Source organism: Malania oleifera, chromosome 11, assembly GCF_029873635.1.
Source record: "Malania oleifera isolate guangnan ecotype guangnan chromosome 11, ASM2987363v1, whole genome shotgun sequence".
Taxonomy (NCBI): Eukaryota; Viridiplantae; Streptophyta; class Magnoliopsida; order Santalales; family Ximeniaceae; genus Malania; species Malania oleifera.
In genome coordinates, this window is record NC_080427.1 from 56,403,740 (window position 1) to 56,428,117 (window position 24,378).

The following is a 24,378-nucleotide window of genomic DNA, read 5'->3' on the forward strand; positions in this document are numbered from 1 at the left end:
AGGTTCGAGAGCGGCAGACGCTGAGGGATCACCTGATGAGCTGGCATGACCTACATTAGAAGAGAAAGCAAGAGAGGGATCGATGGCAAGATCAGTGAAAATGGGGGAGTATGAGGGACAATCGGAAGAAAATGGAGAGATACTAGCGAACATTTTGTGTTCTCAAAACTGAACATGCTGAGAGATGCGAAGACGCTTGGCGATGGGGTCATAGTACCAATAGTTCTTGTGTTCAATGCCATAACTAAGAAAGCAACGGAGACAAGAGCGACGTTCAAGTTTTGTATGTTTATGAGGTGGAAGCAAAACAAAACAAGCACAACCAAAGACTTTGAGAAGAAAATAATTAGGTACCTTTCCATAGAGAGCCTCATATGGAGATTTATTGGAGAGAGTAGGGGTTGGAACCCGATTAATAGTGTAAACAGCGGTAAGATCAACTTCACCCCAAAAGGATTCAGGGAGGGATGTAGAGAAGAGTTGAGAGCGAATAGTGTCAAGAATGTGATGATGCTTACATTTGGCACGACCATTTTGTTGGGAGGTGGAGGGACAGGATCGATGGGATAAGGTGCCGGCCTCTCAAAGTTCTTCAATGAAAGGGGTAGAAGTATATTCCAGGGCATTATTGAACCGAAAGACTTTAATGGTGCGAGCAAACTGAATTTTAATCATCTGCTTAAAGTCACGAAAAGTAGTAAGTAGCCCAGTGCGATCATGCAAAAGATAAATCCATGTATACCAAGAGTAATCATCGATAAAAATGACAAAGTAACGAGACCTGCCCTTAGTAAGGACGGGAGCAGATCCCCAAACATCAGAATGAACCAAATCAAAAGGTGCAGAAGATAAAGAATTACTATCATTAAAAGGTAAAGTTTTTTGTTTCCCAAGTTGACAAGGAATACAACCACTAGAAGCTAAAGACTGAACATGAGACAGCGAGGCATGACCAAGACAAGAATGCCAAACACTGGAAGACACTGTAGTAGAAAGAGATAGAGGAGAACACGAACGAGGCAAATGCAGACATGTGGGCTCAAAAAGGCGACCAACTTTACGCCTGATCCCAACAAGCTGGCCCCTCTTTGGATCCTGCACATCACAACCTTTGTGAGAAAAGGTTAAGATCAAACCACATTCAACAAGTTGACCAACAGAAAGGAGATTAAGAGACAAGTTAGGCACAACATATGTGTCAGGCATAGAAAAAGTAGGAGTAGAAATATGACCAAGATGACTAACAGGCATATGTAAACCATCAACAGTATAAATTAAGGGAACAAGATTTAAAGACTGTGTATGTGTCACTAAAGAGGAATCATAGGTCATATGATTGCAATAGGTAGAATCAATAAACCAAGGTGTCGAGGTACCTGTGGAGACTGATAAGGCAGTAGAAGTGCGGGATAGAACCTGGGTGATAATTGCCTCAAGGTCAGCTGCAGAAAGAGACGACAAAGGGGGTGTCGAAGATGGAGCAGAAATCGAGGAGTTGTTGGAGACAGTAGCAACAGGCTTGGAAGAGTAAGAGGCTTTAGCCTTGAGAGCATTCCTAACATCCTTGGCCTTTTTCTTAGGACAATCGGAAATATGGTGACTGTCTTCCTTACAATAGTGGCACTAGCCATGGGAACGACGCGGTTTAGAAGGTGCAACAGCTGCAGCAGGAGTAGCCGGAGTAAGGAACTAGACGGAGTAGTAGCTAAAACCATATCTGTGGAATGACCCTGATGAGTTTGTTGGCATGTCTCCTTAGAAATGAGCTCCGTAAGGGCAACCTCAAGTGTAGGAAGAGGAGAGCAATGTAACAAAGAAGCTCGAGTATTTTCAAATTCATCTCGGATATGCATCATAAAGTATATAAACTGACGACTATCCCGATATGCAGCAAAAAGTTTAATTGACTGCTCATCAGAAAAGGCAGGGTCATCTTAAGAAAGCTAATCCCAAAGGCCACTAACCTGAGCATGAAACTTGACAATAGATTGTCCAAGTTCCTGATGCATCTGAGAAAGCCTAGTTTCCAACTGAAACTCAAGAGCAACATCACTGCCACAGTTGTATCGTTTGGCCAAAAAATCCCAAGCAAGTTTGGTATTACGAAATTTAGGAAGTAGACTCTGAATAGTAGGAACAGATGTATTAATAAACTAGGAAAGGATCTTACCATGTGTACTTTCCCATTCATCAAGAGCCTTATCAAACTCTTCTATGGATTGCGTGTCAATTTTGATGGGTTTTTGTTTTATTCCAGTGACAAAAAGCCATAATCTCCAACCAATCAAAAAAGTTGACATTTGTTGGGCCTAAGCATTGTAGTTGGAGCCATTCAAAATAATCTCTATAGGGCGGGCAACATCAGTGAAAGATGCCAAAAAAAAAAGGAATAATACTGACAGATGTATAGAAATTGAATGGAATCGGAGAGATGAAAATTGGTGCTTCGCCGAGGGAAAGAACGTGGCCAAAGAAGACTATCTATATCTTGCACATGGCAGCCAAAGAAAGATGCATGGACAATAGTCAAAAAATTGAAGCACAAATAATAAAATAATCAAGTCTCAAAAGTTAAGAACTCATTCCTGCATGCCAGTATCAATACAATCTAAAACAAAATACAATCGCTGGATGAGAGACTCTCTTTCTGCTTCCTGAGAAAAACAGAGTCCTAAATATAAGCACATCCAAAAACAGACAAAGCAATGACTGCAATGCAATACAAGTCGTTGCTAAGCTCTCTCGCTGCGGATTCTACGAGCGAGCTAGATGTTCTTGGGCGTGAATCGCGTAGATATTGGTGTCCTCGAAGCCGCGATGGCGCCGCTTCCTGAGAACAAAGGGAAGCCGGGTGGGAGACTGTGGCAATGACGACGACCAGAGGGAGACAGGACCAGAGGGATTTCGACGGGAGGAGCCACACCTCCCAGCAACTACCTATTGTCGCATTCTTCCATATGCTTCACTGTAACTTGCCTTCCAATGTATGTGTATCCTTGAAAATTTTGTTCCTCTAGAACCAAAACAACGCGTGGTCGAAGGTAGACAAAGAAAGGACCAGATCCCACAACAAATTGGTGGTGGTTTGGTGAGATGACGACGACGTCGTTCGGAACCGCTAACAACGATGACATCATTCGGAACGGCGGTCGAGTGGAGGAGATACGAGGATGACGACATCGTCCAGAACGGAGGCTGAGCGGAGGAAGGACAGGAAGAAACAGTGGGCAGCGACAAGGGGATTTGGGAAAAAAAATTAGGTTTAGCTTTGCTCTGATACCATGTTAAGATTAATACATATTTTATTAATATTTTTGTACAAATAAAACTGTATAAGGCCATCCTTTTATAGGGGAAGGAGGCAGACTACAAGGGAGATATATAGATATACAAGGGTATTTTGGGGAGATATACTAACAACTTCCAATTCAATGTTGGGGAAACTAATGCAGTGGCCATTGTGGGATTAAGCAGTCAAAACCCAGGAGTCACTACTATTGCAAATGTAACGACCTGCTTAACTTATCACATAATAACCATAAATAATAATAACATCAACCCGAACCCGGGGGTAGCGGGGATAGCCTGACATGAACAACGGAAACCTAAGCAGCAGTAAAAATTAATTACATCCATCAAACCATTAATTACATAATACCATAGTTTACTACATCATCAATAAACTGTATTTATATACAACCTCCAAATTATCAAAATAACCCTAGGATCATACAACAAAAATCTCCTGATCCTAGATCAAAATCTTACCCTCATAGTGGGGTAACTCGATAAGCTCAACAGCGACCACGACCCGCCGGTCTCTTAGGGTCTCCTGAAAAATTAATTAGGTTCAGGGGTGAGACACTTCTCAGTAAGGGAAAATAAACTAAATACAGCTGTATAGCAACATGAATATATAATGCAGTTATACATATACAATACATTTCATATATCCGTAAATATTCGTCATAACATACTAAATCATCATATACTTTCATATTTTTCTAGTAACTCATATCATTCATAAATCGTCTGTTATATCTAATAATACTGAAAACATATCCAGGATGAATAGCTAGCTGATATCATGTATTACCCCCTATAACGGGTTGTGCAGCTCAAAGGTGGGACCCGACAATGGCTGGCCGACCACTGTCGACTCATGAATGTCTGTAAGTACGATGGGCCTGCCACACTCTGGTCCAGACTGCTAGGTGGACGTCTACAACTCTACACTAAAAGTCACATCGACTATCCATCTCCCACCCCTTTGTGGGGTGGTTAGCACAAGTCTGAACATAAATATCTGATCTATATAGCTACGATACCGAGCTCTTGAAACTAAACTAAACTAACATCCGGGTTCTGATAACATATAATACATGATATTATAGCATCTTTCATAATTTCGTAAATAAGGCCTTGTGCTGAACATTTCATAAATACGGCCTCGTGCCGAACGTTTCATAATTATGGCCTCGTGCCGAATATGTCATAATTACGGCCTTATGCCGAACATTTCATACATATCATTCTGAAAATAAATCAATTATCATGTATTTCAAAATCATCATCATATACTGCATTATTACGTAATTCCTGAAAACATGCTTATTTGTAAAATTGCCGTAACATAATACGTTTCATGAAAAATAATACTCATGCCACACAATGCTAAATTAAATCAAACATTCCATCTAAAATCGTAATTCCTGTATACAGCAGTATTTTCCCAAATATACATTTACTCAATAATATTCATATATAATACATGTTTTTCTGAAAATCAATTTGCTGAGAAATAATGGTAATTTCCATGGAAAAATAACTGTTTTAGTTTATTCCCTTACCTGGCTACTGAGAAAGTCCCTAAAATATCATGGTCTAACACCCGTAAGATTTCCTGATCAATATCCTAAAAATGAAAACTCCCAGTATTAAACTTTAGTATTTTCACGTATATAACATTTCCTATAACTACCGCAAGACCAAATTTGGCTTAAAAAGCCTTACCTCAACTCAGGGATGATTATCAACGGAGTTCCACCAATGATCTGCTCTGACAGATATGCAAAGAACTTATCTAGGAGCGTCGTGGTGGCCTTAGATCGTCGATCCAGATAGTGACGGAGCCGGAATCGAAGAGAGAAGAGAGAGAAACCGTAGGGGGAGAGAGAGAGAGTGAAAATTTTCCTTAATTTTGACATTTAATCCGGATTTTTGATATTTATAGGACTGGATTCGTAGACGAGCCACGTCATCTCGTCGACAAGTCCTTCAATAACTTTGTCGACAAAACCTACTACTCGTCGATGAAATTCAGACTGCTCAAAACCTCTCTCGGTATTTCCTCGTCGACGAATCTTGCCTTCGTCGACGGGGTCCTCTTATACCCTCATCGACAATGAGGTCCTGACAACTTCTCTCAGTTATTCCTTCCAAAGTGTAATGTCGTCGACGAACGACTTCCTCCTTCTGTAACTCTTTCCATTTCCCTTCCTCTTTATTATTTAAATCCCATTATTATTTGAGTTGTCACAACAAATGCAGTCTTCGGTTCAAAACCACCTATCTCTTCTGATGTTCTAACCAAGGCCTTCCAAGTGGACAAGAAAGTAATCAACTATCTTCAAGCTCAACTCTGGATGGACAACAATAACTAAGAAGATTTATCACACCTAAATAGTTATTAGAGTATGTCTTATTAAATTATTTCTTGTTGTGTTTGTTGAACAAGCAATTGTCTTGCTTTGACAATTCCTAAATATAATAAAGAGTCTTGTTGTGCATCAAGTCCTATTGCTAACTTCTTTTCTCTTATTTTTTTCCCCTCGGGAATTTCATCCAAAATGAAAGAAACACCCACAAAATTAAAAACACAAAATTGCAAAAGAAGAAATGGCAAAAGAAAAAAAAAATTAAAATGATGAATTGTAAGAGTGAAGAAAAAATATAAAAAAAGAATATATGAATAGCTACATTGCTCATCACCTTACATTTAAAGAAAGTGAAGAAAGCATAAATTACACATACCTCCCCTAAATTTTATGATATTTATATTAATTTCTCTTGAGATTTCAAAAATATCTTCACCTCCCCCTATTGCTAAATTCTATAGTTTCATTCATCATAATAACACAAAGTCCACAATCTTATTCAATTAGACCCAAAACCCAATTGGGCTTGGGACAATTCAGCTCATAGGCTCAATTGAACTCCAGTCCATTTTCCAAATTAAGCTTATTTGGCTTGGCCCAATTGGCTAAAGGACATTAAATAAAAAATAGAACCCAATTGTTTTGTGTGCTGCAACCTAACCAGACAGGGCCCAATTCAATCATAGCCTGGGTCAAATCCACCTTGGCCCAATTGAGTCAAGCCTAGTTGATCAAGTTCAAATTGGGTTAATGTGAGCCCAAAATCAAAATTCCAAATACTTTTGGGCTAGTTTATTTGACCCCAACCAATTGGACTTGACCGTAAACCTAACATAGGTTGTTTGTTTCAAAGGAAAATTTGGGGAGACTTTTCCGAAAAAATCCAAGCAAAAGTGAAACAAAAAAATGAAAAGAAAAGACAAAAAAAAAAAAAAAAAAAAAACAAAGAATAATAAAGGCAAGAAGACAAAGAACTAATCTTGATTTTGGATCTGACAAAAAAAAAAACCCTTGAAGTTCTCTGCTCACACATTCCTCTTTGGTTTAGATCTAGAAAATAAAATAAAAATGGAATGAGATCTAGAAAAGAAAATGAAAACAGATAGATAGAGATAGAGAAAAAAGAAAGAAAGAAAAGGAGTAGAAGGAGAAGAAGGGAGATAGACCTGGGAGAAAGAAAAGAAAAGAAAATTGAAATAGATACAGAGAAGAAAGAAAGAATGAAAGAAAGAAAGAGTGGAAAGAAATGAAGAAAAAGAGAAAGAAAATAAGAAAAAGCTGTGAGAGAGAGAGAGAGAGAGAGAGAGAGAGAGAGAGAGAGAGAGAGAGAGAGAGAGAGAGAGAGAGAGAGAGGGTGAAATTAGTGAGGAGTCTTCGAGTAAGAGGGAAAGAAAGAAGAAAGAAGGAGAGCAGGAGGAGAGAAAAGGAGAAGGAATGATGGGTGGAGGGGACTCACTCAATCACTGGTTGTGATTGAAACTCAGTGAGTATTTGCACTCAATTGCAAAACAATTAATTTCAATCTAAATAAATACATAGGAATTCAAAAACAACTTGCTCACTGGTTATTCACCCTCACTTCACCCCACTAATACATTACAAACACTCACATCTATTTATAGAAAATTATAAAACTGTATAATCAACAATGGTAGGAATTAGTCTTCAACGGAGATGGGCTGGTAGGTGGAGTAGGTTGCCTGCCGACTCTAGAAAAATCAACACTGGTGGGTTGCCGGCCATCTCCAGTCAAGTTTAATTTCCAACATCCCCTCTTAAACTTGACTCTCCTAGTTTTTTCATTCCGAGCATTGTGTTCAGTCTTACAAAAATATCTTGCCTGAGTGGGTTCATAAAAATGTCAGCATTCTAATAATATGTTTTGCAAGATATCAACTCCACTTCTTTCTTCCTATAACCCTTGGCGACAAGTCTTGTTTTGTATCTCTAGACTTCTCCTTGAGCATTCTTTTTAGTCTTGTAGACCCATTTTACACCAATAGTTTTGCGGCCCTTCGGGAGATTTGTCAGCTCCCAGGTCTTGTTCTTCTCAATGGATTGAATCTTCTCATCCATCGTTTTTCTCCATTTGTTTTCTTCATTAGCTTTCTCAAAGCCTTAGCTCACTAGCCAGCAACAGACAGTTTAGAGCAACATACTCTTCCATTGGTTATGTATTTTCATACAGATCAGCTAGGTTACGGGCACCTCTTAGCCTTATGTATGAGATTTCACGCTCAATTGGTGATGAAGCCCCATTCCCCTGTGGTGAATTGTAACTTTGTGGAGGTGTATGCACTTTGGAAACTTGTGACTCGATAGCCACTTCTCTTGTAAGTGTGGGTTCTTCTCCTTCAAGCGTTAATTCTGCATCTTTGGAAGTTTCAGTCTAGTCCCACTTTCAGGATTCATTTTCTTAAAAAATGACATCCCTCCTATGAATGACTTTCTTGTTGATGGGATTGTAGAGTCGATATCCCATGGTACTATCGCCGTATCCAACAAGGATACACTTCTCTCCTTTATCTTCCAACTTTGTCATTTTTGTTTCTGGGATCTTGGCGTAGGCAATAGAGCCAAACACTCTAAGATGGCTCACACTGGACTTGTGAGTACTCCAAGCTTCATGTGGTGTCTTTGTATTAAGATTCTTTGTAGAAAACCTGTTAAGAAGATAAACTGCACATGATACTGCTTCTACGCAAAAACTCTTGGGCATATTCTTATCCTTTAACATGCTTCTAGCCATGTTAAGGATCATGCGGTTCTTCCCCTTAGCTACACCATTCAACTAGGGAGTGTAAGTCAGTGTGAACTATTTTTGAATCCCTTGCTGCCTAAGGAATTCCAGGTAAGCTTCATCCTTGTACTCTCCTCCTTGGTCTGATCGGAGTGACTTGATTCAATGGCCACTTTATTTCTCCACAAGAGCTTTGAACTCTTTGAACTTGTCGAACACCTCTGACTTCCTTTTCAGGAAGTATACCCAAGTCTTCCTGCTGTAGTTGTCGATGAAGGTGAGGAAGTATCGATTTTGTCCATTTGAAAATGGTCTCAATGGACCACACATGCTTGTGTGTACTAGCTAGAGCGGAATGGTAGATCTCCAGTCAGCTTGCTTTCCAAAGTTGTTTATGTGTTGCTTGCTCTGAACACAGCTTTCACATATTACATTTGGGTGGTGAGTGTTGGGTAAGCCTTTTACCGTCTTCTTGCTTCCCAATTATTTCAAACCTTCAAAATTTAGATGTTCGTACCTGAGATGCCATAACCAGTCTTGGTCTTTGATGATTATGCTCAAACACCTTCGCATATCATGTTGAATGGTGAGCGGAAACATTCGATTCTTTGCCATTTGTACTCGAGTAACTAGCTTTCTTCGAGCATCTATTATCACCATCTTCTTATCACTAAGGCTAATTCGGTAGCCTTTCTCGACTAGCTGTCTGAGACTCAAGATGTTAGTCTTCATATCTGGCACGTAATAGACGTTGGAGATGTAAGCATAATCTCCATAATTCTGTTTGATCAAAACATCTCCTCTTCCCTGGACTAGGATTTTAGAATTATAGCCAAAAGATATCTCCTCCTGAACTTTCTTATCAACTTCAAAGAATAGGTTCTTTCTTCCAATCATATGGTTGCTGGCTCCAGAATCAATGTACCAAACACTTTGGTCCTGGGGAGTTGAATTGTGTGCCATCAGCATCAACGACTCTCCATCTACATGTTCAATTTCGACAAGGTTAGCCTCCTTGCTAACCTTTTCTTGTTGGTGCCCCCAACACATATTGTTATAGTGTCCATACTTATGACAATTGTAGCACTCAATGTTTCTTTTGTCTACATTTGGGTGCTTATTATACCCCTCTTCTTCCTTGTCCTCTGCCTTGTGGAACATAGTTTTTTTGATTAGGTCCTCCTCTAGTGGGACCTCTTCCACCTCTGCCATCTTCTCTGGATTCAAAATTTCCAGAATTTCTTCAACTAGATCCTCGGTCTCATCCTCTTCCTCGCTATGACGTCCCCCCTTTGTCGTATCTATTTGCAGTGAGGGAAAAATTCATTTGGAGTGCTTGCTCCAGTGCTCTATCATCACTCCTTCCGTTGACTTTCTGCTCATTTGCTTGGAGTGAGCCTACACGTTCTTCTATGGACATGGTTTCCAAATCTTTTGTTTCTTCCATGGTCACAGCTATATAATCATATTTTGGATCAAAAGATCGCAAAATTTTCTCAAAAATTCTCTCGTCATTGAGAGTCTCTCCATTTCTTCTTAATTGATTTGATACTACCATAACTCATGTATAGTAATCAGCAATAGATTTAGTAGATTTTATTCTTAAAAATTCGAAATCACCTCACAATGAGTGAAGAAGAATCTTCTTCACTTTGTCTACACCTTTGTGTGTTTGATGGAGAGAGTCCCAAATTTCTTTAGATGTCTTGGTGGAGGAGATGATTTCCGATGTGGCCTCATCAAGGCCTTGGTAGATTATGGACTTCGCCTTACAATCCTTCTTTCGATTGGCTCGCAAGATCATTCTTTGAGCATCGGACATAGCTGCTTCGGCTTCTTTTCATAGACTTTCTCTGTACTGATATTCAACGATGTCCATGACATCCTGAGCACCTAGAAGGACTCTCATTTGAATAGACCAGCTATTATAATTTTCTCGGGTCAGCTTTGGAATGACCGCTTGTGTAGTAACGTTAGCTATCGGGTTTAATATATCAAAACTAGAGTGATGGGGATAGATTTTTGCAAATCTGATGCCACCGATGTGTTCAGAAGGTCGAAAAACCTTAGGAACTGGTTTTGAGTTGCAAAAATCGATCTAAAAAATCACTAAACAGGCCAAAACAATTTTGAACCGGTTTTTTTTTTTTTTTTTTAAAAATGGTTTGACTTAACGGAGATAACTACGTTAAGATTTACCGTTATGGCCATGTGGTAGCGTCTGTGCATGCCGTGTGTTGGCGACAGGACACAGGTCGCTCCGCTAGGTCGGGTCGTGTTCGCGGGGCTAGTTCCGGGTTGCTGGTTGATGGGCTGGGTTACAGATCGGGTTTCGGGTCGGATCTCACCAGCTGGGTGAGGAAGACGCGTGCAAGCGCGTGACGTCGGCGGTCAGGATTCTTGTCAGCGTGTGTGGCAAACACTGTTTTGTCTGTTGGCGCATGATGGCGCGTGTGGGGGCTCCCGGACTCCATTTAAAGCATGCTTTTCACCATTGGAATCATCTCGACCCGAATTTCACAATGGTATGCTCAATTTTGGATTTTGAGCAACTTCAAACCTGGGAGAAAATTTGAATTTCTCTCTGTTCGCCTCTGTTTGAAGAATTTCAGCAAACCTGAATGCTCTGATACCACTTATGAGTGGAGGGGACTCACTCAATCACTGGTTGTGATTGAAACTCAGTGAGTATTTGCACTCAATTGCAAAACAATTAATTTCAATCTAAAAACATGTAGAGGAATTCAAAAACAACTCGCTCATTGGTTATTCACCCTCACTTCACAGCACTAATACTGTAATGACTCGAAAATTTAAAATAATTAGAAAATATAATAAATGGAATGGATAAATGCATAATAAGGGAAAATGAAGGATTTCTAGAAGGAACAATAGGTCTCATCGACAAATGCCCCGTTCTCGTCGATGAATCCAGTTCCTCGTCGACGAAGGAATCCCGAGAGATAATTTTGAAACTCTGAATTTCGTCGACGAAGTCTTTATAGTGCATAGTCGACGAATCCACGTGTCTCGTCAACGAAGCCCTGCCTATAAATTGAAATTTTATTTATTTCAGTGAGGAAACTCGGGAAACTTCTTCTTCTCTTTCTAAAATATGGTTTTCCCAGCCTTCTCTCTTCGATTTTGGACCGATTTTGACCCGATTTGACAATCCAGAACCTCCACGAGGTTCGTAGGATCGTTCTCTGCAAGGTAGTAAGAGCTGATCGTTGGATTGAGGGGTTTGGGAAACATCCCAAAATCAGGGTAAGTGAATTATTTTGGGATTTCCTTAATAAATAATGTTGTATGGAGCCTAGGAAGTAGTAAATAAGTATTTTCCTTAAGATTTGACTTAATTGAAATTTATTTTAATTAAGTTAGGATTTTTGGATTCAGGGTCCAAGTGAACACTGCGGGTATCGGTTTGGGGATCCTGCCAGCGTAGTTTGAAGCCAGGTAAGGGGGAAATTTATATATTAAATCAGGTTTTTCATGAATTAAAATGGATTATGTGTTATTTATATGTATATATGTTTTTACGTGGGTTCAAAATGCCAACCATGAAATTGATGTTTTCTGAACCTAAGGTTGTTTATATAGTTATGTATATGTGAAAGTAAATGGATGAAAGTGAAAAGGAATTTTCTGAGGAATTTATATGAGAAATGAAATGTATTTCAGCATATAAATGTTAAATGTGGGTTGGCCTATTTTACAGGAATATGTATGAAATTACTGTTAAATTGTGTGGCATGAGATTCTCTATAAATATATGTTAAATGTATGAGATGCAGGTTAAGCAAGTAAAGTATTAAGAATAAAATATGACATGGACTGTGTTGCCTGTGTATGTTAAATGCAACCATGTAAATGTATGACAGCTGAAAGCCATGTTAGCAGATTCTAGCGCATTTCTATGTGGACTAACTATAACAGATTCTAGTACATTTCTATGTGGACTAACAAATGATGGCTAAAGAGCGGTTGTAGTACAAAGGAATGAAATGAAAATGTTATGCAATGAAATGACAATGGAATGATCATGAAATGAAATGACAAATGTGAATGATGTAAATGGGAAAAGTCACTTAAAGTGAAATGAAATGCAATATTTAAGCTATGAATATGAACAGATATGTATGAATGAATAATGACATAAAGAAATAAAGTATTATGATATTAGAAGTATCTATGTTTGTAGAACATGTTACGATTGGGTGAGACAAACTCTTCGCATGAGGGCTTGCTGAGAAAGGCGAGTGCACTAGTGGCTTCAGATGTGGCAGTAGCTGCATAACGTACTAGGGAAGAGGGAACCTATTTGTATGGCCAGGTAGATTTCCCTATCCTTAGGGCCTTTTCTGGTAAACTATTGTTGAATGCATGAGTACGAGATCAAGTTAACACTTGAGAGCTTACTAAGTAAGGTGAGTGCCCTGGTACGCTTTAGTTGTGGCCTTAGGGTTACTTAAGTATCAGAGCAAATGGGTGCTACTTGTATGGGCGGATAATCACCCCTATCATTGGGTAATCTCGTGGGTTAAATCTCTATATGTGTTTGATTAGGTTCAAAAAATGTTTTTAGAGTTATGTTAATGATTTGCAAATGTAATTAAAATGATATCTATTTACCTTATGTTGGCCACACGCTATTTTAATATATATATTTTCTTCCCTTACTGAGACGTGTCTCACCCGAATATGAATGTTTGTTTTTTAGGACATCCTCGAGGTCGGTCTTAGGGAGCTCGAGGGTACTTAGTTTTAAGAAATATTAAGAAACAGGGTATATGTTGATACTATTTTGGGGATGTAAATACTTATGTTTTTATGTTTTATGCCGTTATGTTTTAAGGATGTTGTGAGAGAAATGGTTGTGAATATACTGAAATGTGTTGGAGATGTATGTATCTATGGAAAATGCAAATAATGGATAAATTTTATGGATTTCTAGTTAGAATATAGCAAACTCTGGTATTATGGAATGTTGGTATTGTGGGATTATGTTTTATGGAGATTATGTTATGTTTTCTGCTGCGTATGTATTGATTTATGGATTATCAGGATTTAATCAGGTATAACGCACCGGAACTGAGTTAAAGCGTTCGGGGCGTTACAAATACATAACATATACACACGTCTATTTATATCAAATCATAGAACAGTATAATCAACAATGGTGGGAATTAATCTTCAACGAAAGTGGGCTGGTAGGTGGAGTAGGTTGTCTGCCAACTCCAGAATAATCAACAGTGGTGGCTACTGGCCATCTCCAGTCAAGTTTAATTTCCAACAGAGGGAGAAAAAAAAAGGAGTTTATACATATGTGTTAGTGGGACTTGTGTCACCATCCGTACGGTGACACGTGACTCAATCAGGATGATGCCTTCATAAGGTGACATGGCACAATCTTGGCTGTCCAAAATATGTTTTTTCTAGATGGTCATATTGCTGCCACGTTAGCAATCCATGGCAAATACATAAAGCTAACTGAGAACTGCCACATGATGGATAACGTCATGCTAACATCACCGTGCTGTAGAAACTTAAAAAAAAAAAAAAAAAATTACCAACAGGTGACGTCATGCTCAGACAAAAAATATCACACTATTACAGTAAACTCAAAAAAGAAAAATAAAGCAGACAAACGTGTCGCTACCTTCGGCTGATACGTGGCCCACTTACCCTAGCCGGGTCAGACTCAGTACAGAACAATTGAACCGGCTGACTTTTGAATCGCTGACTCAGTTTTTTTTTTTTTTAAATTTGATTTTTAATTGATTTTTAATTTTTAAAAATTGGGCAAAGAAATGTGTCGCTACATTTGGCTGATACGTGACCCACTTATCTTAATCAGATTAGACCCAGTTCAAATCGATTGAAATGGTCTGACTTTTGAATCTCCCACTCAGTTTATTTTTTTTTTTAAAATTTAATTGACTTTCAATTTTTAAAAATTGGAAAAAAATAACAAAGTATTTAAAATTATAAAATAATAAATAAACAAATAAATATTTAAGTTATTTTGACTCGGATAAAAAAATGAAAAATAAAAATGCCAAAAAATGAGAGAAAGTCCTTAAAAATCTAAGGAAATTTTTTTTCAAAAAAATGTTGGAAAACTTTTAGAAAAAATTCACAAAGTTTGGAAAATTTTGGGAAGGTTTTAAAGACTCTTTTGATCAAATTTTATGAATTTATTATTTATATATATATATATATATATATATATATATTCTATTTTTGTGTGTGTGTCTCAATGATTTAACAAAGGATAAAGAAGTGTTTCATACCTTACATATATTAGTTATGAGGGAGATTATCTTACAAGATCCTCTCCTTTTGAAGTTTTATTAGACATTCTTAAATCGAAATGCATATTTCATTTTCCTTTAAATTTTTATATATTTATTTATTTTAAATGAGTTAATTAAAAACCATTAAATTCAATTTAGAGGTAATTCATGATTAATTAGGTACCGCTTGAAGAATGAGTGTGTAAAGAGTGCTAGTACCTTCATCTCGTGTAGTTAAACTCTCAATCCCAATTCTGATTAATGTAGACTAAGACTACCGGTTCCTTGGCTGTAGAATTAGTCTAGAGATCAATCAACGACTAATAATTAGGTCAACTAACAACACCTAAGAAAATAACAGGTTAGAAGCGATACCATCCAACTTATAATATCATTATCTCTCGCCATTCCACACCTTTCTCCAAGACGTTGCAACAGCCACAAAAGCTCTTAATATAATATCTCTAGTATTATATTTTAGATATCCTAAAATATTATCCAAAACTACTCTCCCCAATATTTACCAAGTCTTTCAAATTAGGTTGTTAGTTTTCATTTACCAAGTCTTTCAAATGCATCTAATAGAAATAAGAAGAAGTCTAACCCATCTTATTGGTTTAAATATTTTGTTTTTCTTTTGGTTGGTTGACATACCCAACTTATTTTGAAAACATTTGATACATGTGCTGACTCAATACATTAATGGTCTAGTGTCTCCCAAAAATGTCTAATTTTTTTTTTTCTTTAGAGCAGTTGTAGACTTCACCTTAAATTAATTAATGCTTAAAATGATAGAATAGAACGAATTGAGAGTGAACTAAAATAAAATATTTAATAAATATTTAAAATATAAAGACTAATTTCATTACGTTTAATTCTATTCTTCCATACCAACCAAATCATACGAGCATTACATATTGTATCCATAAAATTCAAAGGTTTAAATCACGGAAATAGTCTCTTTAAATATGGAGATAATATTCCATATATTTTTCCTCATGGAGAATTTAAGAATTTGCACTTAGACAGCCTGATGTGCAAAAATCCTCCATTCCGACAAATAATAATAATAATAATAATAATAAGCATTTCCACTTAGACAGGCCTTCCTTGCATGTACTTACCGTCCCTATGTTTATTTAAATACACAAAGGGCCACAAAGTCCTTAATCGAATTAGACCCGATTCAAACTGATTAAACCGATCTAACTTTTGAATCTCCGGCTCAGTTTATTTTTTAAAAACAATTGATTTTTAATTGATTTTCAAATTTTAAAATTTGGAAAAAAAATTGAAAAATAAAAAAAATACTTAAAATTATAAAATAATAAATAAAAAAATAAATATTTAAGTTATTTTGACTCGAATAAAAAAATGAAAAATAAAAATGCCAAAAAATGAGGGAAAGTCTTTAAAAATCCGAGAAAATTCTTAAAAAAATTGTCGGTAAACTTTTAAAAAAAATTCACAAAAGTTTGGAAAAATTTGGGAATATTTTAAAGATTCTTTTGATCAAATTTAATGAATTTATTATTTACATATATTCTATGTTTGTGTGTGTGCACCTCAATGATTTAACAAAGGATAAAGAAGTATTTCATACCTCACCTTTATTAGTTATGAGGGAGATTATCTTACAAGATCCTCTCCTTTGGAAGTCTTATTAGACATTCTTAAATCGAAATGTAGATTTCATTTTCCTTTAAATTTTTGTTTATTTATTTATTTTAGATGAGTTAATTAAAGACTATTAAATTCAATTTAGGAGTAATTCATGATTAATTAGGTACCGTTTGTAGAACAAGTGTGTAATGTGTGTTAGTACCTTTCTCTCGTATAGTTAAACTCCCGATCCCAATTCTGGTTAATGTAGACTAAGACTATCAGTTCCTTGTTCATAGGATTAGTCTAGAGATCAATCAATGATTAATAATTAGGTCAACTAACTATACCTAGGAAAATAATAGGTTAGTAGTGACACCATCCAACTTATAATATTATTATCCCTCGTCATTCCAGACCTTTCTCCGGGACATTGCAATAGTCACTTAACCTTTTAATGTAATATCTCTCGTATCATATTTTATAAAACCTAAAATATTATCCAAAATTACCCCCCCCCCCCCCCCCCCCAATAGCCAATGATGTTAAAGAACCTTCCATTAAAATTTCTTCAAATTAGGTTGTTAGTTTTCATTTACCAAGTCTTTCTAATTCATCTAATGGAAATAAGAAGTCTAACTCATCTTATTGGTTTAAATATTTTGTTTTTCTTTTGGTTGGTTGACATACCCAATTTATTTTGAAAACATTTGATATATGTGCTGACTCAGTACATTAATGGTCTAGTGTCTCCCAAAAATGTCTAATTTTTTTTCTTTAGAGCAGTTGTAGGCTTCACCTTAATTTAATTAATAATTAAAATGATAGAATAGAACGAATTGAGAGTGAACTAAAATAAAAATATTTAATAAATATTTAAAATTACAAAGACTAATTTCATTACATTTAATTCTATTCTTTCATACCAACCAAATCATAAGAGCATTACATATTGTATCCATAAAATTCAGAGGTTTAAATCACGAAAATAGTCTCTTTAAATATGGAGATAAGATTCCATACATTTTTCCTTCTTGAGAATTTGAGAATTTGTAGCCAAAAAAAAAAAAAAGGGCAGCCCGATGTGCAAAACTCCCCCGTTCCGACAAATAATAATAATAATAATAATAATAATAATAATAATAATAATAAGCATCCCTTTTTGGTTTAGATCTAGAAAATAAAATAAAAAAAAGAATGAGATCTAGAAAAGAAAATGAAAACAGATAAATAGAGACAAAGAAAAAAGAAAAAAAGAAAAGGAGTAGAAGGAGAAGAGGGAGATAAACCTGGGAGAGAGAAAAGAAAAGAAAATTGAAATAGAGACAGAGAAGAAAGAAAGAAAGAAAGAGTGGAAAGAAATGAAGAGAGAGAGAGAGAGAGAGAGAGAGAGAGAGATGGTGAAATTAGTAAGGAGTCTTCGAGTAAGAGGGAGAGAAAGAAGAAAGAAGAAGAGCAGGAAGAGAGAAAAGGAGAAGGGAGAGAGAGAAATGAAATGGAAGACGGAGAGAGAAAGAAGAAAGAGTTTATACATGTGTTAGTGGGATACATGTCACCATCTGTACGGTGACTCATTACTCAATTAGGACGATGCCTTCGGAAGGTGACATGGCATAATCCTGGCCATCCAAAATATGTTTTCTCTAAATGGTCAGATTGCTGCCACGTCAACAATCCATGGCAAATACACAAAGCTAATTGAAAACTGCCACATGATGGATAATGTCATGCTAACATCACCGTGCTGTAGAAACTTTAAAAAAAAAATTACCAGCATGTGGCGTCATGCTGATATCACCCTATTATAGTAAACTCAAAAAATAAAAATAAAGCAGAGAAACGTGTTGCTACCTTTGGGGGACACATGACCCAGCCACTTATCCTAACAGGGTTAGACTCGGTACAGACTGATTGAACTGGTGACTTTTGAATCACCAACTCAAATTTTTTTTTTTATAATTTTTTTTTTTATAAAAGCGGGCGGCACCTCCTTTCTTAATTTTATTAATAATCGTCACTTATGACAAAAGAATACCGTGGAAACAAAAGAATACTTGGGGCTTACAAATAACCAATAAAATACATCATGCATCAAATCAAACAAAAGAAGAAAACAATCTTATGTCAATACCAAAAGGAAACTAACTAAACATACCTCATATAATTCGTACTCATCTTATTGAATCTATACAAGCCTTTGATAACTCAAAGAAGTTGACTACTATTTGTAAACAAATTATTCCTTCCCATGGCATTTTGTCAAACCAATGCATCTGCCACTTTATTCCCTTTTCAATAGAAATTTATCGAAAAATCTATACCGTCCAATACACTAATAAGCTGCTCCCAAAAATCAATTAAAAAATTAATTTTTAATTAATTTTAATTTTTTAAAAATTGGGCAAAGAAACATGTCGCTACATTTGGCTGAAACGTGGCCCACTTATCTCAATTGGATTAGACCTAGTTCAAACATATTGAACTGGTCTGACTTTTGAATCGCCGACTCAGTTTATTTTTTTTTTAAATTAAATTTTAATTGATTCTCAATTTTTAAAAATTAGAAAAAAAATTTTGAAAAAATAAAAAATATATTAAAAATTATAAAATAATAAATAAACAAATAAATATTTAAGTCATTTTGACTTGGATAAAAAAATGAAAAATAAAAAGGCCATAAAATGAGGGAAAGTCTTTAAAAATCTGAGGAAATTTTATTAAAAAAAATGTTGGAAAACTTTCAAAAAAAATTCACTAAAGTTTGGAAAAAATTGGGAATGTTTTAAAGATTCTTTTGATCGAATTTGATGAATTAATTTATATATATATATATATATATATATTCTATTTTTGCGTGTGTGCACCTCAATGATTTAACAAAGGATAAAGAAGTATTTCATACCTCACCTATATTAGTGGTGACGGCAATGAGAGATGGTGGTGGGATCTCCTCTGTTGCGTATGAAACAAACACACACACACACACACAACACTTCTGCTAGGGATTGCGGCTATGGTGGAGATGGAGGTCGTGAGTGAGAGACGGGAGAGATGGGAAAGATGAGAGAAAAGGAGGTGTAGTTTTTTTTTCTTTTCTGGTTTTGGCCTCTGTGTGCTTGTGCTGTGTTGCGCCCCCATTTTCCTATGGGTTAGCAAGCCTTTTATAGGCTTCTAACCCTAAACATAAACATAATAATAATATTAATAATAATAATAATAATAATAATAATAATAATAATAATCAATAAAATAATAATAATAATAATAATCATAAACTAATAATAATAACAGTAAATATAATAATAATGCTAATAATAATAATAATAATAATAATAATAATAATAATAATAATAATGATGATGACAAAAAAGTAATAATAATATTTAAAAATAATATTAATATAAATATTAATAGTAATAATGAAAATAATAATAACAAAGTAACAATAATAATATATAAAAATAATAATAATAATAATAATAATAATAATAATAATAATAATATTGGGTCTGGTCGACCGAACCAGGTAGTTCAAAATGCCCTGATCAACCGAAACTCGGAAAATTAGGAAATCGCCCTCTCCTGGTCGACTAAGACCTTAGTTCAATATTCCCCTAGTCGACCGGACCATTTGAAACTTGGTCGACCGAAACATTTCTGGTCGACCGGATCTCTTGGGTTGCACCTAATTTTTTACCGCAGTTAAAATCTTTAAACAGGGTTAAAAAGTTTTAAACGTCATTAAACTTTTCTAACAATCCCTAATAGGTCCCCAACGGTCAAAAACTTTGGTATGTCTATATATACTCTTTCATTTGGTGGATTAAATTTTGATTAGCAAAAAGAATAAGAAAATCTCTCTCAAGCAAAAATATTTTCTTTTGATTCTCATTTGCTCATACTCGTCCAAATACACTCTAGCTTACATTCAATACTCGTAAAATCATTTGTAAGTATTCTTGAGTGCTTAGATAGGAAGGTTTACTCTCTCTTGGTTGTGAGATTGATATATTTTTATTGAGAGCTGAACCAAAAGGATTCTTAGGGTACTTAGCCAATAAGTTCATCCTAAGAAGACTTTACTAGGTCTTCTGAGATTGCATATTTGTTGCAATATCTTAAGAAGCCCATTTTTGCTTTTGGTTGCGAACTATTTGCAAAATCATTTACAAATATCTATTGCTCTTTATTTTGAAAACCATTTGAGAAGATATTTGTGTTTGAGGTGAAACATCTTTGTTGCAATATTTATTCACTCAAATATTTTTTCTAAAAACAAAGATCCTATATATTTTGCAATCCAAGCATATACATACTTTCATGATTGAGATATTCTATTGATTGATATTCTTGAGGCTTATTTGATATTCTTCAACTGAAGTGGGCTGGTAGGTGGAGTAGGTTGCCTGCTGACTCCAGAATAATCAACAGTGATGGCTGCTAGCCATCTCCAATCAAGTTTAATTTCCAACAGAAGGAGAAAAAAAAAAAAGGAGTTTATACATATGTGTTAGTGGGACATGTGTCACCATCCGTACGGTGACACGTGACTCAATCAAGATGATGCCTTCATAAGGTGACATGGCACAATCTTGGCTCTCCAAAATATGTTTTTCTAGATGGTCATATTGCTGCCACGTTAGCAATCCTTGGCAAATACATAAAGCTAACTGTTAGTTGCCAAATTTTGGATAATGTCATGGTAAAATCACCGTGCTGTTGAAACTTAAAAAAAAAAAAAAAAAAATTACCAGTAGGTGACATTATGCTCAGACAAAAAATATCACACTATTACAGTAAACTCAAAAAGAAAAATAAAGCAGACAACGTGTCGCTACCTTCGGGTGACACGTGGCCCACTTATCCTAGCCGGGTCAGACTCAGTATAGACCGATTGAACCGGCTGACTTTTGAATCGCTGACTCAGTTTATTTAAAAAAAAAAAAATTGAATTTTAATTGAATTTTAATTTTTAAAAATTGGGCAAAGAAATGTGTCGCTACATTTGGCAGATACGTGACCCACTTATTCTTAATCAGATTAGACCCAGTTCAAACCGATTGAAATGGTCTAACTTTTGAATCTCCCACTCAGTTTATTTAAAAAAAAAAAAATTAATTCATTTTCAATTTTAAAAATTGGAAAAAAATAAAAAATATATTTAAAATTATAAAATAATAAATAAACAAATAAATATTTAAGTTATTTTGACTCGGATAAAAAAATGAAAAATAAAAATGCCAAAAATGAGAGAAAGTCCTTAAAAATCTAAGGAAATTTTTTTTTAAAAAAATGTTGGAAAACTTTCAGAAAAAATTCACAAAAGTTTGGAAAATTTTGGGAAGGTTTTTAAAGACTCTTTTGATCAAATTTTATGAATTTATTATTTATATATATTCTATTTTTGTGTGTGTGTGTCTCAATGATTTAACAAAGGATAAAGAAGTGTTTCATACCTCACCTATATTAGTTATGAGGGAGATTATCTTACAAGATCTTCTCCTGTGGAAGTCTTATTAGACATTCTTAAATCGAAATGTAGATTTCATTTTCCTTTAAATTTTTATTTATTTACTTATTTATTTATTTTAAATTATTTAATTAAAGACCACTAAATTCAATTTAGGGATAATTCATGATTAATTAGGTATCGTTTGTAGGATGAGTGTGTAAAGAGTGCTAGAACCTTCCTCTCGTGTAGTTAAACTTTCAATCCCAATTCTGGTTAATGTAGACTAAGACTACCGGTTCCTTGGTCGTAGGATTAGTCTAGAGATCAATCAACGACTAATAATTCGGCCAACTAACTACACCTAAGAAAATAACAGGTTAGAAGCGATACCATCCAACTTATAATATTATTATCTCTCGTCATTCCACACCTTTCTCCAGGACGTTGCAACAGCCACAAAAGCTCTTAATATAATATCTCTAGTATCATATTTTAGAAATTCTAAAATATTATCCATACCTACTCTCCCCAATAGCCCACGATGTTAAAGAACCTTCAATTAAAACTTCTTCAAATTAGGTTGTTAGTTTTCATTTACCAAGTCTTTCTAATGCATTTAATAAAATAAGAAGAATTCTAACTCATCTTATTGGTTTAAATATTTTTTTTTTCTTTTGCTTGGTTGACATACCTAACTTATTTTGAAAACATTTGATATATGTGCTGACTCAGTTTATTAATTTAAAATGATAGAATAGAATGAATTGAAAGTGAACTAAAATAAAAACATTTAATAAATATTTAAAATTATAAAGACTAATTTCATTACATTTAATTCTATTCTTCCATACCAACCAAATCATAAGAGCATTACATATTGCATCCATAAAATTCAGAGGTTTAAATCATGGAAATAGTCTCTTTAAATCATGCATTTTTCCTTCTCGAGAATTTGAGAATTTGCGGTCAAAAAAGAAAAAAGGCAGCCCGATGTGCAAAACTCCCCCGTTCTGACAAATAATAATAATAATAATAATAATAATAAGCATTTCCACTCAGACAGGCCTTCCTTGCATGTACTTACCGTCCCTCTGTTTATTTAAATACACAAAGGGCCACAAAGTCCTTAATCTGGAGGAATGGAGAAAGTCAGTGGCTTTCTACTTGGGTATGGGAAAAAGACTACGTCAAGCGTGAACCTGTCAAAGCCTTAAACTCTTTTCTGCTATAAATGCACAAAGCTTCCTTGCTATTGTCCTCACAACTCAATCTCCAGAGCCAACAAGGGATTACTGTAATACTAACTAGTGCGTATTTAGGAATGAGCAAGATGGCAGCCAACGCCCTTGTATCCATCATCTTCTTGGCTGTGGCTCTCTCTCTGGCCTCTGCTTCTGATCCCAGTTCCCTGCAGGACTTTTGTGTTGCTTTTAATGACACCGAGGAAGCTGGTATGCATTGCTTTTTCCCTTTGATTTCCTCATACATTAATTTGATATTCTTCTTTTTTATCTTCGCATAACATATTTATCTAAATTTTTTTCCTTCTTGTAATTACTTTTCTACCGTAAATATTTTCAGTGTTCGTGAATGGGAAAGTCTGCAAAGACCCAAAGCTTGCTTCAGCTGATGATTTCTTCTTTTCCGGACTTAATGTGGCTGGTAACACATCGAACCGGCTTGGCTCTAGTGTCACGCTAGTAAATGTTGATAAATTAGCTGGACTAAACACCCTCGGTATCTCAATAGCACGTCTTGATTTTGCACCCTATGGTCTCAACCCTCCGCACACACATCCCCGTGCCACCGAGCTTCTCACTGTCTTGGAAGGAACCCTCTATGTTGGTTTCGTTACTTCTAATCCAGATAACCGCTTGATCACAAAGGTTCTTCATGCGGGCGATGTTTTTCGTGTTTCCAGAAGGACTCATTCACTTCCAATTCAATGTTGGGGAAACTGATGCAGTGGCCATTGCTGGACTAAGCAGTCAAAACCCAGGAGTCATTACTATGCAAATGCAGTCTTCGGTTCAAAGCCACCTATCTCTTCTGATGTTCTACCAAGGCCTTCCAAGTGGACAAGAAAGTAATCAACTATCTTTCAAGCTCAGTTCTGGATGGACAACAATAACTAAGAAGATTTATCACACCTAATAGTTATTAGAGTATGTCTTTTTAAATTATTTCTTGGTGTATTTGTTGAATTAAGTAATTGTCATGCCTTGACAATTCCAAAATATAATAAAGAGGTCTTGCTTGTGTATCAAGTTCCTATTGTTACTTACTGCTTTTTTTTTTTTTTTTCCCCAGTAATGAGAGAAACACCCACAAAATTAGAAACACAAAATTGCGAAAGAAGAAAGCCAAAATAAATAATTAAAATGATGAATTGTAAGAGAGTGAAGAAAAAATAAATATCAAAATAATATATGAATAGCTACATTGCTCATCACCTTACATTTAAAGAAAATGTAGAGATAAATCTATAAGTGAAGAAAGGATAAATTACACATACCTCCCCTAAATTTTATATAGTTTATATTAATTGCTGATGAGATTTCAAAAATATCTTTGACTCCCCCTATTGCTAAATTCTCTAGTTTCATTCATCATAATACTGGAAAATCC

General features: G+C 35.4%; 1 pseudogene; it reads left to right on the top strand.

The window, feature by feature from the left end:
* Nucleotides 1-23,071: 23,071 nt before the first annotated feature.
* Nucleotides 23,072-23,881, top strand: LOC131167558 (putative germin-like protein 2-1; annotated as a pseudogene).
* The last annotated feature ends 497 nt before the right edge of the window (nucleotides 23,882-24,378 follow it).